At 44.7% G+C, this 17466-nt stretch overlaps 1 pseudogene; it reads right to left on the reverse strand.

Moving 5' to 3' along the window:
- Positions 1–11247: 11247 nt before the first annotated feature.
- On the reverse strand, positions 11248–15853 carry LOC123396949 (annotated as a pseudogene).
- Positions 15854–17466: the final 1613 nt, after the last annotated feature.

The following is a 17466-nucleotide window of genomic DNA, read 5'->3' on the forward strand; positions in this document are numbered from 1 at the left end:
TGGCAAGATGAAAACACTGACCTACATGAGCGAAACTATTTTAGCCGAACAGGATTGCCTTAATTGCCAAGGCAATCTTGTGAACTTTATCTCCCTTATCACAGAGTGCCACAACCAAAAGAGCAGTCCCGTTGCCCTTGACAGCCAGGTGGCCTGTCCATAGGCAGAACCCCAATATCAGCAAATTGCCTAGCATCTTCATCTTCGTAGTCCACAACTGCTTCCTAACCTCCTTTTCATGAATCTTTAGGAACAAGACCATGATTTTGGCCACCCGGACCTTCTCAGCCTCATCAAGTGCATCTGCTCCATCACCTGAAACGAAACAAAATAAATACATAAGTGACATCTAGTACTCACACATTTATACAAAATTATCTAGATGCCTCAGTCAAACCTATGACACAGTAATATCCCTAATCTGCATTAAACCCTCCAGGGATTCATTCACTATATTTTGTCGACGCCTTCCATGGAGGCCTCACAAACAAGATGGATCAAAGACGAAAACTGAAGCAGCCGCTGCTCCACCCGACAGGCCTTCCTACTCATATTATTTCTACAAAACAGCCCCATAGCATGCGCTTTTCATGTGCATTGTGCACTTTTAAATGCGTGCCAGGTCATTTTAATATATATTTTAGTAAGAAAAAATCCTGCTTAGGCCTAGCAGGCCGTGCCAATGACACACTGCTTAAATTTCCTTACTCTACTGGAGGCCACGGCTGCATCTGATTACTTACTTCCTGCAAATTAAGCCTGAATCTGAAACACCACCTCCTTAATACTCCCTCCGTCCCAAAATAAGTGTCTCAACTACTAGTACAAAGTTGTACTAAGCTTGAGACACTTATTTTGGGATGGAGGGAGTATATATGAATCGCTGCTCTGCTGCATCCATACAAAAAAGCTATACAATTGCAAACGGCAATCAGAAAATGTACCAATCCCAGAGAATAGCAATTTCCATGTTTGCTCACAAGCTTAACATACCGAGGCCCTAAACCTAACCCTGCCCTCCACAGGCCACCGGGCGCCACAGACATGGTGGAACACGAATATGGTACGCGTGAGGCACTTCATAGCGTAGGTATTCAGGAGTGGAGTACTTCTTAAAATTTACCACGAGCAGTAGCACAAATAACAAATGAGACACCAAAGGGGCTCCAGGACGGATATAAATCGATGCAAGCCCACAGTTAGTGACAACATCTTGTATCAAGTCATGTAATGCATCAGGTACGAACAGGATAAGGCATTTGAGTATTCCTTGGTAGTTACAGGGAAATCCATTTCCGAGAATAGCTATCTGCTGTCAGTAAACAGTTCCCGACTTGACCAACTCAATAAAATCGTCCAATCTTATTTGGTACGATGCCAAATAAGTTTCCTTAAACACACTGCTTAAGCTGATTACTTCATGTAAACTGAACATGAATCTGAAACATCTGCTTAATAGTAGTATATATGAATAACTCTCCAATTCCCAACGACAATGAGAAAATATACCAATCCCAGAGAATAGCAATTTTCATGTTCACTGATTCACTCGCAAGCTTAACATAACGAGGCCCTAAACCTAACCCTCCCCTTCGCAGCCCTCCGGGAGCCACGGACATGGTGGAACACGCAAGATGGCATGCCCCAGGCGCTGCCGCGCTGACAATCGCGATTCCAAACAAAATAGCGCAGATATTTGTGGGTGGAGTACTTCTCAAAACTTACCACCACCAGTAGAATTTCCAGTCGCATTCGGCGAGCCCCAGCCTCCGCGCACTTGGCGAGACCCGGCCTCCGCGCCGCTGCTCCCGCGGCCTGCGTATGATCCCGCAGGTTAGAAGCTCCTGTTTAAGCACAAATAGCCGCCTAGAACCTCTAGATCCTCCGCGCTCTTACCGAACAAGGAGGTACGACGGCCGACGCGCACGGCGGCCAGCGAGGGCCGCGTCGCGGCGAAGCGAGAGGGGGGAGGGAGGCGGCGGAGAGGCGCAGCTGGGGCGGCATTGCGGCGCAGGGGTCCGGGGGCGTGGATCGCACGGACTCGACCGAAGCGTGGCTGCACAGGCGTCCCCATCGCGCCCGCGGGAAGGGCGAGCTCGCCGCCGGTGGCCATGCCGCCCGTGGTGACGACACGACACGAGACGAGACGCGAGTCTAACGGCCGAAGCGTGGTGGTGGACTCAGACTGGTGGCGATGCGTGTGTGCGTGTGTCTTGTGCAACGCCTATCGGGCTCTCCGAACCCTATTATGGCCCGTGGCACGGTACCGCAAGACAATTATTCTCGGGACGCGAGGCGCAAATGACACGAGCAAGGAAACATGGGCCGGCCCATTAGGAGCCGAAGCGCTAGGTAGCCTCAGGCTAGAAAAAGCCTGCGGAACGGTTTTGCGAAAGTTCGGGCTCGTTCAGGGAACCTTCTATTGATTTGTTTTCCATAGGTTTTCGAAAAGTATCATTTTGAGCTCAAGCTCATTTGTGCTCCGATGAATACTAAATTCGAAGAAAATACAAAATAATAACAAAATTCTGAAATCTCATAAAAGTTCTCAATGTTTGCAAAATTTCATCATGAGATCGCATTCGTTGAAGGCATGGCAAAAAAAAATCAGAGTTCTGAAATGCTTTCGAAAGTATCATTTTCAGAGCATCGTTTTAATTTTTTTGTCACCCCTTCCTCGAATGTGATTTCATGATGAAAACTTGCAAGCATTTAGAATATTTATCAAAGTTCAGCACAAAAAAAATCATTTTTCCTGATTTTACTATTCACTAGGAAGACGGCGGCAGCAAACTCACCGTCCACCAGGAAGACGTCGGCGGCGCTCAACTCCAGTTCGACCAGAAAGACAGCTGCGGGTCGTGGGATGTGGGTGGGAGTCGTGGGTGGGGGTTGACTGCGTGCGTGAATGGTGTTTTTCCAATTTTCATTGGTGTCTTTTTGACGGGTGAGTAGCGAGTGAGGGAGGGATCGTAGGTGGGGGAAGAGGTTGAACCATCACGACAGACGGCAGATCCCCCTTTCATAATAGAGATATGGGTTCATTTGAGCTCGAGCTCAAATACTCCACGTCACAGGTTTTCATTTTTTTCGATTTTTATTTTTCTCATTTTTAAAATTCTTGGAGAGTTTTCAAAAATTGACATTAACATTTTTAACTTTGGGACCATTTACGAATTCTCGAAAGTGCTTGAATTCGTGAATATTTTTGAATATTGCAATTATTATGTGAATTCATGAAGTTTTTCAATTTTATAAATTTTATTTGAAGCTACAAACTTTATTTCAATTCATGAAAATTCTGAATTTCATGAATATTTTTTGAATTCATGAACTTTTTGGAATTTTGTGAACATCCTTTAAATTCTTCAAACTCGAGAGGAACAAGATTTTCACAGGTAAGATGTCAAACAAGAAAAAGTTCTTAATTAGATGAGGTAATCAGCAATGCATTGCCACAGAGATATATATATCACTCAAACGATATATATGCCACCCACACCACGCGAAGATGATGGGCTTAGCCGCATCGAGTCCCCCGAACCATACGCCGTGCCGCCCTTGTGGACATAACGGTCGCTAAGGTCGCCAAAGAAGACAGGGGCCACCGTCGTGATTTTCGTCTCCATCGCATGCACCTGGTGTCCACGGTCGCTGATCTGCAGCAGCCGGAGATCCCTTCGATTGGGTATAAAAAGACCGCGCCGCCACCCGCTGCGCGAGGATATGAAGGCCCGCCGCCGCTGTTAGCCACGCAGGCTTAGCTTTGTCTCCGGCGGCGGCGAGGGACATAGGTGGAGGGGTGGGGCGGCGACGGCAAAGATCTGATCGCTTGATACTCTCATGGTCTATGGAATTATGCAAACACTAAGTTTCTACGTGTTGTAAAACCATTAACTTGCGACAGAATGTATATCATAGCATAACGTCAATTGGGTCTATTCAACACAAATGTTCTTCTAACAATGTGTTCACAAAATTGTCGGTATAGTCTTGCCCATGATGAGGAAAACGTGGCCATCATGTAACATTTGAGCTAGTCTTAGAGGCACAACTAGGAATGCATTTATGGTTTGTTATTCCACTCGTGCATATGGGTTTCCCTATGAGACTTTATGGATATACAAACTCAAGGACCATTGCAGTTATAGCACGAACTATAAACTTAATCACGAACTTGTATATAAATAATAACTATTATTATTTCCTCAAGGGCACATCTCCTACAAGTTCATCTTCATATGCATCATTCATATTGGCATCATGACCATAATCATAGCAAGCATCAAATTCGTTAAAACGATATATTGCAGACGAATCCAACAGATCATAGCAATCATCAACATAGAAATCATCCTCCGGTAACCATGGAGGAAAATTAAACAATGTAAGAGTTGAAGAGTTACTCTCATTAGAAGGTGGGCATGAATGATAAATCTGCTCTTCTTCACTTTGTTCTTCACTATCTTTTTCATCTAATGAGCTCACAATTTCAGCAATTTCTTATTCCATAGACTCATGCAAAATATTAGTATATTGTAGGCCAACAAATATTCTCTTAATAAGTTGATTAATGTGAGTATTATATTCATGGTTTTCATAGCAATATTTAAGTATGACAAGATTTTCATATTTGTAAAGGGCATCATCACACTTTTCATATTTTTCAAGTAAAGAAGCAATTCCGTAAGCACCCTTGAAAGCAACAAATTCTTCTACTTTTTAATATCATACTATTCATAAACACCATTATCATAAGAGGAAAAGCTTTCATTATCATTAAATTCACATTGGAATGGTAGATGTAGAGCCTCTGTCATAGAGCTACAAGTAGAATCATACATCAAACACATATTGCAAGCATACCAATGTAACATATTTCTCTGATCACATAAGTGTTCTCCATTTTTAGTCAAGCGGTAACCCCCAAAGTATTCACATTGATACAAAGTGTATTCCATTATTATGTTGAAAAAGGATTTATTAGAATTGTCAAATAAATATTCAATGTTAAACACATAACCAACATTGAGGGTTTTAGGAGACTCCCCATCTCCGTGAGTAGCAAGCACAACTTTTTTTTGGATGTTTCGTGTTTCATATCCATAACTAAAGTTAGAGAGCATAGAAAATAAAATTTACTTAGTGATAAAGCCAACAATTGAACACGAGAACCTTCACCCCATGCAATTGCTCCGCGACGGCACCGGAAAAGTTCTTAACCCATAAGTGTAGGATATCAGTTGTATCATTTTTAATAAGTAAGAGTGTCAAACCCAGCGAGGAGCTAAAGGTAGAATTAATATTCTTTCAAATTCTATCAACCACCGATAGAACTATACGAACACTTAATGTTGCTTTATCCAGAAATAAGAAATAAAACTATCTTGCCCGGTGAAGTTTTCTCGGATGCTCAAAATTCCAAATGCAAAAAAAAATCAAAAAGAAGTTTTTTTCCAAAAAAAAAAGAAAAAATAATTTTATTTAAAAATATTAGGTTATTTTCATTGAAATTCACTATTATTGTTATTTATTAGGTTTATTTTAATAATTGTTTGTAATTCAAAAAATTAAATCATGTGACATGACATCAAGACCCAGGTTGTTTAGGATTGATAGCTTACTATTGTCAGGAAACCAACAAGTGCAGACTTGACAACTAGGAGCGATAGAACCAGAAAGTTAAGCGTGTTCGGGCTGAAGCAGTGAGAGGATGGGTGACCGGCCGGAAAGTTAGACGATTTGGAATGAGTGATCCACGCTAGAGCAGTGAGGATGGGTGACCGGCCGGAAAGTTAGACGATTTGGAATGAGTGATCCACGCTAGAGCAGTGAGGATGGGTGACCGGCCGAAAAGTTAGACGATTTGGAATGAGTGATCCACGCTAGAGCAGTGAGGATGGGTGATTAGAGATTAAATTGTTAAATAATTCGAAGATTTGAAAATTGGAATAAAACATAAAAAATATTCAAAGATAAAATTTTTAAAAAATCTACCCTTTGGGGTGAAAGAAACAAAATAAACAGACGGATCCTTTAGTCTCGCTCCCAGCCCCGCCACGTGGAGGGCCATTAGCCCCGGTTCGGCATTAGTCCCGGATGATTATTCCCGGTTCCTGAACCGGGACTAATAGCCTAAACGAACTGGGGCTAAAGACCCTTTTTCTACTAGTGCACGCATCATCAGCTTTATTTTTTTATTACCACCACGTTGGTATTTTTTTTACTACAACTTTATTTTTGTTGCGACCATGAACGAAAATTGCTGCATTATGAACGAAATTTGTTGCATCAAGAGAATTTTGCTGCATGAGGATCTAACGATGCGACCCGCGTGCAGCTGGCTGATCGACCAGCTGGCGCAGAGCACTGCCCTTCCTTTTTACCCCTCCAAGTCCAACCGGGATCGGATGGAGTGGAGTTGCTCATATATAGCAGTTCCAAGACAAATACGATATCGGTCAGGATTCGTGACGTACTGTACTTCATATCCGGATTGATCCGGAATTTTCCGGATACGCGAGGACTGTATCGATTAGGTTTGAGGACGAAAGCGTCTGTATATATAACTGTTGACCCCAACGCTAGCTAGGGCAGTTCGCAAGCAACGTCGGCGAAACAAAACAACCACCGATCGATCCGTACGCGACGCGAACCACCCTGCTCAACACCACCCGTCCATAATGGCGTGCTCCAGCTTGTCCCACGGCGTGGCTCTCGTCGCTAAGGCGCCGGCGCCGTCCTCCTCTCCGCGCCTGTCGTACGCGATGGTCCGCCTCCCGGCCCTCCGGACTGCTCCTTCCCTGACAATGGTGAGCACTGCCGCTCGCAATCCTTGTTATATCTATGTAGAATAATGTATAGGCACCCCTCAAAAAAAAACTAGCTATATGCGTATAGCTCAACTGCTCAAGTCAAAAAAACCCTGTAGATCTTCGTTGGAGATCTTGACTAGACTTGACTCTGACCGGTCTCGTGCAGGTGCAGCGCTGCGCCGGTGGGTACGGCGGTAAAACCGCCGTTCCTCGCAGGGCGCCGTCAATCGACGACGATGAGTGCATCCGCTTCACGAGGGATGATCCAGATGACGACGTGGAAGCGGGGGTGGCGCTGCTGGACGCGGTGGCTGGTGCGTTCCGGCCCCTCCTGGACAACCTGAAGTAGCTGCGCTCCGTCCGGACCGTCTTCGACGTGGAGGACTACCACGTCGGCATGCCTTTCGGTATACACGCACATGTGATGGTTACTCATTATTTACTGCAAGGCAAGGTGATTAACACTGGTGTGCAGGAGCCATCCTGGCGTGCTTGGCACTGTGGCAGATGTGGAAGATGGATCCCTCGACGTGCCTGGACTTCCTGCTCGCCTACGCCTTCTACAAGCTCAGCGTCCTCGCGGCGGATGTCCGGAAACAAGGCTTTTGCAATGACCTAATCACCCGGGTCCAATTCGGTTAGTCCTAGTCCTCGTTGCCATCTGCTAGCTCTTATATTGATGACAACTGTTCCCTCCGTATCAGTTTTTTGACGACACTATCAAAGTGAGTGAGAACTTGAAGTTCCTCTAAACTGAACTGAACTTTTTATGATGAACACTCAGTCATCGTAGTCACAATGGCCTTGAAGGACATCCGCAAAAGCGTTGTCCCCCTTGATTACATCAGGTAATTGTTATTAATTCGTGCGTCTCACTGAGCGTGGTTGCAGTTACAGTTCAAATATGCATGATGATGCTTTAATCAGGGAGCTGATGTCTGCATGTCTCGTGTGCTGAAACATCGGCACGCCGCAGGTGTTGGAAATATGCCCTAGAGGCAATAATAAATTAGTTATTATTATATTTCTTAGTTCATGATAATCGTTTATTATCCATGCTATAATTGTATTGATTGGAAACACAATACTTGTGTGGATACATAGACAAAACACTGTCCCTAGTAAGCCTCTAGTTGACTAGCTCGTTGATCAAAGATGGTCAAGGTTTCCTGGCCATAGGCAAGTGTTGTCACTTGATAATGGGATCACATCATTAGGAGAATCATGTGATGGACTAGACCCAAACTAATAGACGTAGCATGTTGATCGTGTCATTTTGTTGCTACTGTTTTCTGCGTGTCAAGTATTTGTTCCTATGACCATGAGATCATATAACTCACGGACACCGGAGGAATGCTTTGTGTGTATCAAACGTCGCAACGTAACTGGGTGACTATAAAGATGCTCTACAGGTATCTCCGAAGGTGTTCGTTGAGTTAGTATGGATCGAGACTGGGATTTGTCACTCCGTGTGACGGAGAGGTATCTCGGGGCCCACTCGGTAATACAACATCACACACAAGCCTTGCAAGCAATGTGACTTAGTGTAAGTTACGGGATCTTGTATTACGGAACGAGTAAATAGACTTGCCGGTAAACGAGATTGAAATAGGTATGCGGATACGGACGATCGAATCTCGGGCAAGTAACATACCGAAGGACAAAGGGAATGACATACGGGATTATATGAATCCTTGGCACTGAGGTTCAAACGATAAGATCTTCGTAGAATGTGTAGGATCCAATATGGGCATCCAGGTCCCGCTATCGGATATTGACCGAGGAGTCTCTCGGGTCATGTCTACATAGTTCTCGAACCCGCAGGGTCTGCACACTTAAGGTTCGACGTTGTTTTATGCGTATTTGAGTTATATGGTTGGTTACCGAATGCTGTTCGGAGTCCCGGATGAGATCCAGGACGTCACGAGGAGCTCCGGAATGGTCCGGAGGTAAAGATTGATATATAGGAAGTCCTGTTTTGGTCACCGGAAAAGTTTCGGGCTCATCGGTAGTGTACCGGGAGTGCCGGGAGGGGTGCCGGGGACCATCGGGAGGGGTGTCACGCCCCAAGGGGTCTCATGGGCTATGGGAAGAGATAAACCAGCCCCTAGTGGGCTGGAATAAGTTCCCACTAAGGCCCATAAGGTTTGAGAAGGAAAAAACACAAGGTGGAAAGAGTTTCCAAGTGGGAAGGTGGAATCCTACTCCAAGTAGGATTGGAGTAGGACTCCTCCACCTCCAATTTCGGCCAACCCTTGAGGGTTTGAGGCTGCCTCTTCCCTCCCCCTCCCTCCTATATATACTGAGGTATTAGGGCTGATTTGAGACGACTTTTCCACGGCAGCCCGACCACATACCTCCACGGTTTTTCCTCTAGATCGCGTTTCTGCGGAGCTCGGGCGGAGCCCTGCTGAGACAAGGTTATCACCAACCTCAGGAGCGCCGTCACGCTGCCGGAGAACTCTTCTACCTCTCCGTCTCTCTTGCTGGATCAAGAAGGCCGAGATCATCGTCAAGCTGTACGTGTGATGAACGCGGAGGTGCCGTCCGTTCGGTACTAGATCGTGGGACTGATCGCGGGATTGTTCGCGGGGCGGATCGAGGGACGTGAGGATGTTCCACTACATCAACCGCGTTCACTAACGCTTCTGCTGTACGATCTACAAGGGTACGTAGATCACTCATCCCCTCTCATAGATGGACATCACCATGATAGGTCTTCGTGCGCGTAGGAAAAATTTTGTTTCCCTTGCGACGTTCCCCAACAGCAGGGATTCTGTTTTCTTCCTTTATACCATGTCGGTAGTTACGGACTTGACCGGCACCAAGAAGTTCGTGAATCCTTTCTTCAGTGTCTTGTTGGCGCTATCCAAGGCCAAACACGGGATACTCGCGGTGATGCGCCTGCTGGCATTTGATGACTTCAGCTGCTTCGGACCATGGGGAGTTGTGCCAAAGATGGAGGGCCTAACCAATGCCCAACAGGTGGAGTTGGAGCAGACGAAAACTCGGATCGATCGTCTGTTTGATGATCAGGATGATCCAAAGATTAAGGCCGAATGGGATGCCCAATGGATGGAGATATGCCAAACACTACTAGCTCCAATGCCTCTTGCGAACGATGAGGCGATTGGGCTAAAGACGGAGGGTGCACACAATGTCCCACAATTGGAGCTGAATGATGGGGCGATTGGGCCAAACATGAAGAGTTTACCGGATGTCCAGCGGGTGGAGGTTGGTCAAATAGTAGCTCGCATGCCTTGTGTGACTGATGAGGTGATTGAAACAAAGATGGGAGGAGGGCACACCCAATTCCAAACAGGTGGAGGTGGGGCAAACACTAGATCAGGTGCCACGTCTGAATGATGAGATAATTGCGTCAAAGATCGTGCGAGATGTCCAACAGGTGGAGGTGGTGCAAACACTAGCTCAGGTGCCTCATCTGAATGATGAGATAATTGGGCCAAAGATGGAGAGCGTACCGGATGTCCAATATGAGGTGGAGGTGAATCAAATTCTAGCTCAGGTGCATCATGTGAATGATGAGGTATTGGGGCATGAATCTGTCGACTAATCTAATGTAAGCCAAAATTCTAATGTAAGCTCGGTTGGGCATTTTGTAGTATGTTTTGCAATGGGGCTGTCCTTTTTCCTCTGAGAGTTGGCATGTTCGCTTCCTTGCCTCTATGGTTTCCTTCCTTCATCCTTTGATTTTTTTTCTCTCTCTCTCTCTACACCCCCTCATGTTTTGGAATGATCTAAACCAAATTCAAATCGTTAATTTCCTTTCCTTTCCCTACTGGAAACCATGTCGTGCATTAACTCAATTAGATCTTATCAAAACTATGTCCGACACTAATAAAAAAAGGGCAATGCTACGCGTTCACCGGAGGATTATTTCCAATGATCCGTCACCTTCACAGCCGTTTGATTTAATGCATCTAGTTTGAAACACCCTACTCTAAATTTCCATCAGAGCAAGAGCACCGCTATGTTTTCGCAAATATCTTCTCAAGCTAAAATTTACCCCTTAGAAAGCAGCAAGTAGCGAGTGGAAACACATCATAGCTGATCAACAAACAGGTCATTTTGTCTACTAATACATTCAAGTGTTAGTCGAATGGCAAAATGACAATACAGCGGATGACAAGACTGGTAAATAAATAGTCATTTCTCTTAGTTCCTTTACACGGTTGTGGACGCGCCAATTTAGGGACTGCCTTGTCATTGTCTGCAGACGCGCCACGGCGTATAAGATGCCTGATTTGACAAGTCAAGTTGTACATGCTCTTAGATTTTATCTTAATATGGATGGGAGGGACTAGTAGATATATTATGGATTGTACAAATAGAATTTATACGCACATATATTACATATCATGAAAGTTATCACAAAAGTTTTGAAACCGGCTCCAATACTTTATAACCGAATCTAAGAGTCTCGTAGCCAGTCTATAGAATCATCATATGGAGAGATATAGCCAGGATACCACATAATTCTATACATTTCTTGAATCCCACCTCTGGTTTTCAGCAAATTAACAAAATAAATCAGACCACGCCTTCCATACTTCTTCACACCAGCAACATCAAATAGGAATGCACAGATGTAGAGGAGGAAAACCGGCATTCTATGTCATGAAACAACATTCAGTTAGTGCTTGAAGGAAGCATCTCCAAAAGAAATGCATAAAAAGGATAATTGTGTTGTTTCATAATCAAATCAAGCCCAATCTATGAAAGTGTTTTGATGGTACTGGAGATTTCATATTAACCAATAAAGGTTGGATACAATATTTAGTTGCTTACACAAAGTTATGGCTCAGGAATCTATGTTCTACACAGAGTTCCACCAAGTCTTGGCAGACTACTGAAAAATCTGATTACAAACATCTATATATCTTATATAGCTATAAGATACATAAGAAGACATAAGAAGACATATAGAATAGTCAGATCCTCTGGTGGGAGGATTGTACTTATGTTGACAGCCCTAAATAACACTAAATATATATCATATGTTCGTATCAAAGCTCCAATATTAGGTCACGAAGTTAATGATAAGCTTGACAAAAATTTGAGCAGACACATACAATTTAGACCAACAATGTTGAATGGCAACCCAATGACAGAATGAGATGGCATTACACGTTGAAAGAAAGCATTCAACAGTTTGTGGTTTGCACATTTGTACTCTCTACATGCAGTGCAATGAGAGTTTAAGGATACTTCATGCATTCTTCGACAAACAGAATTATGAACTGCATTCTCAAGCGGTGAGAGAATGTGCCGATTGAAGATTTCCTTACCTACTGGATGTGAAGCAAAGTTATCAGTGTTCAAGTGCCCATGGAAACATTGTATTATCTTGTTTTAGGCCATTTTTGCTAGGCTAATTACACACACATGATGTGTTGCTTAATGCTTGTGACTATATGCAGTTTGAATACCTTTGTCACCCTATTATTAGTGTAAGACAACCACAACCCTTAACACAACAAAGTTAAACTTGGGCAGAAGAACAAAGTGACATACAAAAAACAAAATCTAGTAAGGCCAAGAAAAATTGTTCCATCTTTCTCTTCCATCACTCATGTTGAATGTAAGCCTTACTGTTCACATTTTGGATATGAATTTAACATCACGAGTGTATATTTGACATTTGTTCTAGTTCGTTCCTAGTTCCCATAATTTTCTAGGGCTATAACGTTTTCCTACTGATCTCATTTTCAACACAAGGTTCTTGTGGACACCAAAAAACATTAGCTGCCACTATGCTTGACCGTTGACCTATAGATCTAAAATATAACTCCTATGATGTTGTAGTGTTGATATATCAGCTTGACAAGCTATCTTAGTTCTAAAATGTAAAAAGTGAAAAGGAATACATAAAAACAGAATTGTGTGATGTACAAATTGGAGGATAAGTTGTCATTCAAGAATTTGTAATTCAATGTTAGAAAGGGTTATTTAAAAAATGCAAGCGATGACTCTAAACAAAACTGTTGCACCTGACTACTAAATGATTTAGCAGTTAGACAATGCATACTGACCTAATAGCATCCAGGAGGACATAGTTTTTCTTGATATCCTTCAAAACCATGATAAGTATGGTACCTACATTGAAAAGGTGATGCAATAAATGTCCACAAATATGGCTAGGTGGGACTACTGCAAAAATAAATAAGACTGGACCATAAAAATTAAAGCAGAATGACTTGTGATTCACAAAAGGTGACATCAGGTTATAAATACATACAAATGTAAATACAGTTAGAGTTAATGCTAAACAAGCTATTTGAGGTTGCTAAAGCCCCTGGTGATTTAAAAAATGAACACATCGATGTTGCCACTGATCAGTCACTTGTGAAATGTATATTAACAGTTCAGTTCATACTCACTCCGTTCCTAAATATAAGTCTTCTAAGAGATTTCATTAGGAGTCTACATACGAAACAAAATGAGTGAATCTACACTCTAAAGTATGTCTATATACATCCGTATGTAGTCTATTAGTGGAATCTCTAGAAAGACTTATATTTAGGAACGGAGGGAGTACTTCATAGTAATTTCTCACAACTTCATAAAGTCAGGAGTCTTGCAGTGGGTATATGGCATTTTGGGCAGGTGACGGTGACCCAGACAACTACAGTGTATGCATTATAAATATGTTAATTCAATCCCGAAATGACTATTGTTTTGAATTAAGCTGATAACTTTTAGTTAAGTTACATAACAGTAATGAGTCAAAGATACAGTCCAGGCTTCATCACAGTATCTGTTTGGAGCACAAAGTATTGTTCACTCTACACATTTGTGAACAAGATTTTGTGCTCCAATAAGATAATGTGTTAGTATTATTGTTTATTCATACGGATATTTTATACTCTTCTCCTGCACTAAAAAAATACAAAAAGTAGGAGCATCTCTAACCCATCCGCAATAAATCCTTAACTCGCAAAAAAATGCCACTATGGGAGTTAGCACACTCTAACCCATCCGCAATACTTCTCTTAGCTCCCTAAAAATTTCAGAAGCTCTAAAAAAATCCTTAACTCCCAATACTTCTACCTCTGTGTGTGTGGGGGGTGGGTGGGGGAAGGAAGTTTCCCTCCTCAACCCCCCACCTTCTGCCGATGACATCTCCACAGGCTAAGCCACCCCCGTGGGCCGTGTCCCGGCCCACTCCGGCCACACCGCCACCTATCTCCGTCTCCCAAGCCTTCTCCCGTCGCCTCCAACTCCCACTAATGAGTCGTAACTGGCAGCAGCCACTGCAGCAGCTCACCTCCCCACCACTGCAGCCGTACACCACTGCCTCCCGAGCCTCCTCCTGTGCCTGGCACACCTTCCCCGAGGGTCCCAGCAGGCACTTCCCCCGCCCGCGCTGACTGTCATCGCCTCCAAAATCGCGTCACGGTCTTGAGCGGCAGCGAGGTCGGGAATTGGTATGTCACCTCCCCCCCCCCCCCCGCGCCTTCTGCCGATGACATCTCCGACAGGCTAAGCCACCCCCATGGGCCGTGTCCCGGCCCACTCCGGCCACACCGCCACCTATCTCCGTCTTCCAAGCCTTCTCCCGTCGCCTCCAGCTCCCACTAATGAGTGGTAACTGGCAGCAGCCACTGCAGCAGCTCACCTCCCCACCACTGCAGCCGTACACCACTGCCTCCCGAGCCTCCTCCTGTGCCTGCCACACCTTCCCGAGGGACCCAGCAGCCACTTCCCCCGCCCGCGCTGACTGTCATCGCCTCCAAAATCGCGTCACGGTCTCCAGCGTCATCGAGGTCGGGAATTGGTATGTCCCCCCCCCCCGCTGCCACAGCGGTATTTCTAGTGATCCCCGCCGGCCACCACGCCCTCCTGCTGGAGATGCACGGAATGTATTTGACAAAAGGGTCAAAAGGTTCTTCTTTTTCTTCCTTCCCTTTTTTTCTGCAATTATGTAGAAATATAGTTCAAATTTGGTTTTTGTATGCAAAGTTAGGAGAGAATTGTCCAAAAAAATATTGGGAGTTAAGCTTAGGGAATGGGTTAGATATAAGCAATATTGGGAGTTATGGGGTTTGGGGAGTTGGGAATGGGTTAGAACTTAGAAATGATCTAAAATACTCCCTCCATTTTCTTTTAGTCCTCATATAAGATGGGAGTACTAGTTTTCTATACAATCTGCTCCATTATCTATGCTACTCTGTGCATCATATAATCCCTTTTGATGTGTTTAACTAAAAATAACAATTTCAAAAATAAAGAAATACCAAATTTCAGTCGGGTGATCAAGCTGTTTGACTTGTGGCGTTTATGCAAGTCTGATGATACAACACTGAGTTTATAGAATAAGTAGGCAAGCATGACATCAACAAAAATGGAAGAACCGTCTTCCACAGTTGGTAACAGCCAACACATCCAAGAAATGCACCTGCAAATAGACATAATCCATATAGTGTGAGTAACTCAACAGTTTAAACAATGAACATATAACAGAGTCATTCAACTGAAACTCAAACGCACCAAAGACCATGCCGATTTGATAGTCCTCAAGGTCGTATGGGCGGCGGAGCGAGCAGAACTCAGCTATGTTGCGCAGCAGGGGGCGGAACATGTCAACCATCTCCGCCTTCAACGCCTCCCATGCGTCGTCCCCTTTGTTTTTAATGACAGGCTGATCCTCCATGTCAGGAGGGGGACCAGGGGAGCAACGCTGCAGAAGAAGTGGCATAAAGTTCATACGCCCGAATACACTATGGAATTAGGGAACTGGGTTACCCAGAAGAAAGTACTCCCGCTGTAAAAGATATATAAGAGCGCTTAGATCACTACTTTACGGACGGAATAGTACTTACCACTACCGACGGCCATGAAGCACCGATCCGGTGGGGACGGGAGCATGGTGAGAAGGAAACCCTGTGTGTAAGCTCCCTGGCCCCGGTGGCCGCGGCAAGAACGGTCCCGCGGCCATTTCCACTCCGAGCTGCCGCTATTCTCTGGGACGTCAGGTGGGCGCCGGCGCCGGCGCCGCCACAGCGGACAGCCAACATCGGAACCGGGGGTGCGGGTGGGGGTGGGGGGCTGGCGGCGCTGGGTTTCAGGGCGCGTTGGTACACTTCTTGGAGAGATCTAGGGTAGGCATCCAGTATTGCTAATATAAACTGGTGGGAATGGCGATGGAGACCACCGCTGGGTTTCAGACCATTCGTTCACCGTTGGATCGGAAGGAGCACATGCGTTGGATCTGCTACGGTGCTACTTTTTTTTTCAGCAACAGCTACGGTGCTACCTTGTCTTTTTTTTTTGAAAGACCGGTGCTACCTAGTCCAGTCGAGAGATAGGGGGGCAAAGCTATGCGCCCGCGCGTCGGCCCATTTTTTTTGATAGATCTGTTCGGATCCGTTCGATTTGCACGTGTGCACTCGTAAGATTTCTTCCCTTTTCTTTTTTTTCTTCCGCATCCCATCTTCAACCTTCTGCATGGAAGAAAGGGAGAGGAAGGAGGGTGCCATCCTCGTGCACGCCGACCGCCTCGCCTCGCCTCATCTTCTTTCATTGTCGGTCATCCTTGATCGTCGTTCCTCGTCGTCGGTAGCGGCCCTCGTCGCCGGTTGCCGCATACATTTCTCGTCGACTCCATGCATATAACCGCGTGCACCCCTTATGGCACCTCTGGTGCGACAACGGCAACTCGTCAACGAGCTCCATGGTTGTAGCACCCCGATGTGTCGTCGTCGTCTTGCCATCAAAGCTCGTTGTACGGGTTTGTGTGAGCGATCGCCAAGAGTAAATTATGTTCATGTATGTGGCAGAAAAAACACCAGCCGTAGCAAAAAAAAGCACGACTGTTGCAGCAATTCATCTCATTGTCGTCGCTGGGCGCGATTCCGTCATGATGGATGTAGCCAATCTCTCGCCGGTAGTAGCAAAAAAGAACAACAGTTGCAGCAATTCATCTCAACATTCTCACCGGTCCCATCTCCGCCATGATGCATATAGCAAAGTCCGTCGTCGGTAGTAGCAACTCTGGAGACGGTTGCAATGAAAAAAGGCATCGTTGTAGTAGGTCGCAGCTCTGTCGTGACCGATGTAGCAAAATTCGTCGTCGACAGTAACAAAATTTGACGAGGGTTGCAGCAAAAGACTCTGTCGTCTTCAGCAAAGTTCTTTTCGTTGGTTGTAGCCTTTTTAGTTTGTAGTGGTCGAATGAAACATCTCTATTTTGTCACCCAGTTACATTGCGACGTTTGATACACACAGAGCATTCCTCCGGTGTCAGTGAGTTATATGATCTCATGGTCATAGGAATAAATACTTTGACACGCACAAAACAGTAGCAACAAAATGACACGATCAACATGCTACGTCTATTAGTTTGGGTCTAGTCCATCACGTGATTCTCCTAATGGCGTGATCCAGTTATCAAGCAACAACACCTTGTTCATAATCAGAAGACACTGACTATCTTTGATCAACTGGCTAGCCAACTAGAGGCTTGCTAGGGACGGTGTTTTGTCTATGTATCCACACATGTAAATGAGTCTTCATTCAATACAATTATAGCATGGATAAGAGATGATTATCTTGATACAGGAATTATAATAATAACTATATTTATTATTGCCTCTAGGGCATAATTCCAACAGGGAGTACTTTGACAACC

The sequence above is a fragment of the Hordeum vulgare genome, chromosome 5H (genome assembly GCF_904849725.1).
Source record: "Hordeum vulgare subsp. vulgare chromosome 5H, MorexV3_pseudomolecules_assembly, whole genome shotgun sequence".
NCBI lineage: Eukaryota > Viridiplantae > Streptophyta > Magnoliopsida > Poales > Poaceae > Hordeum > Hordeum vulgare.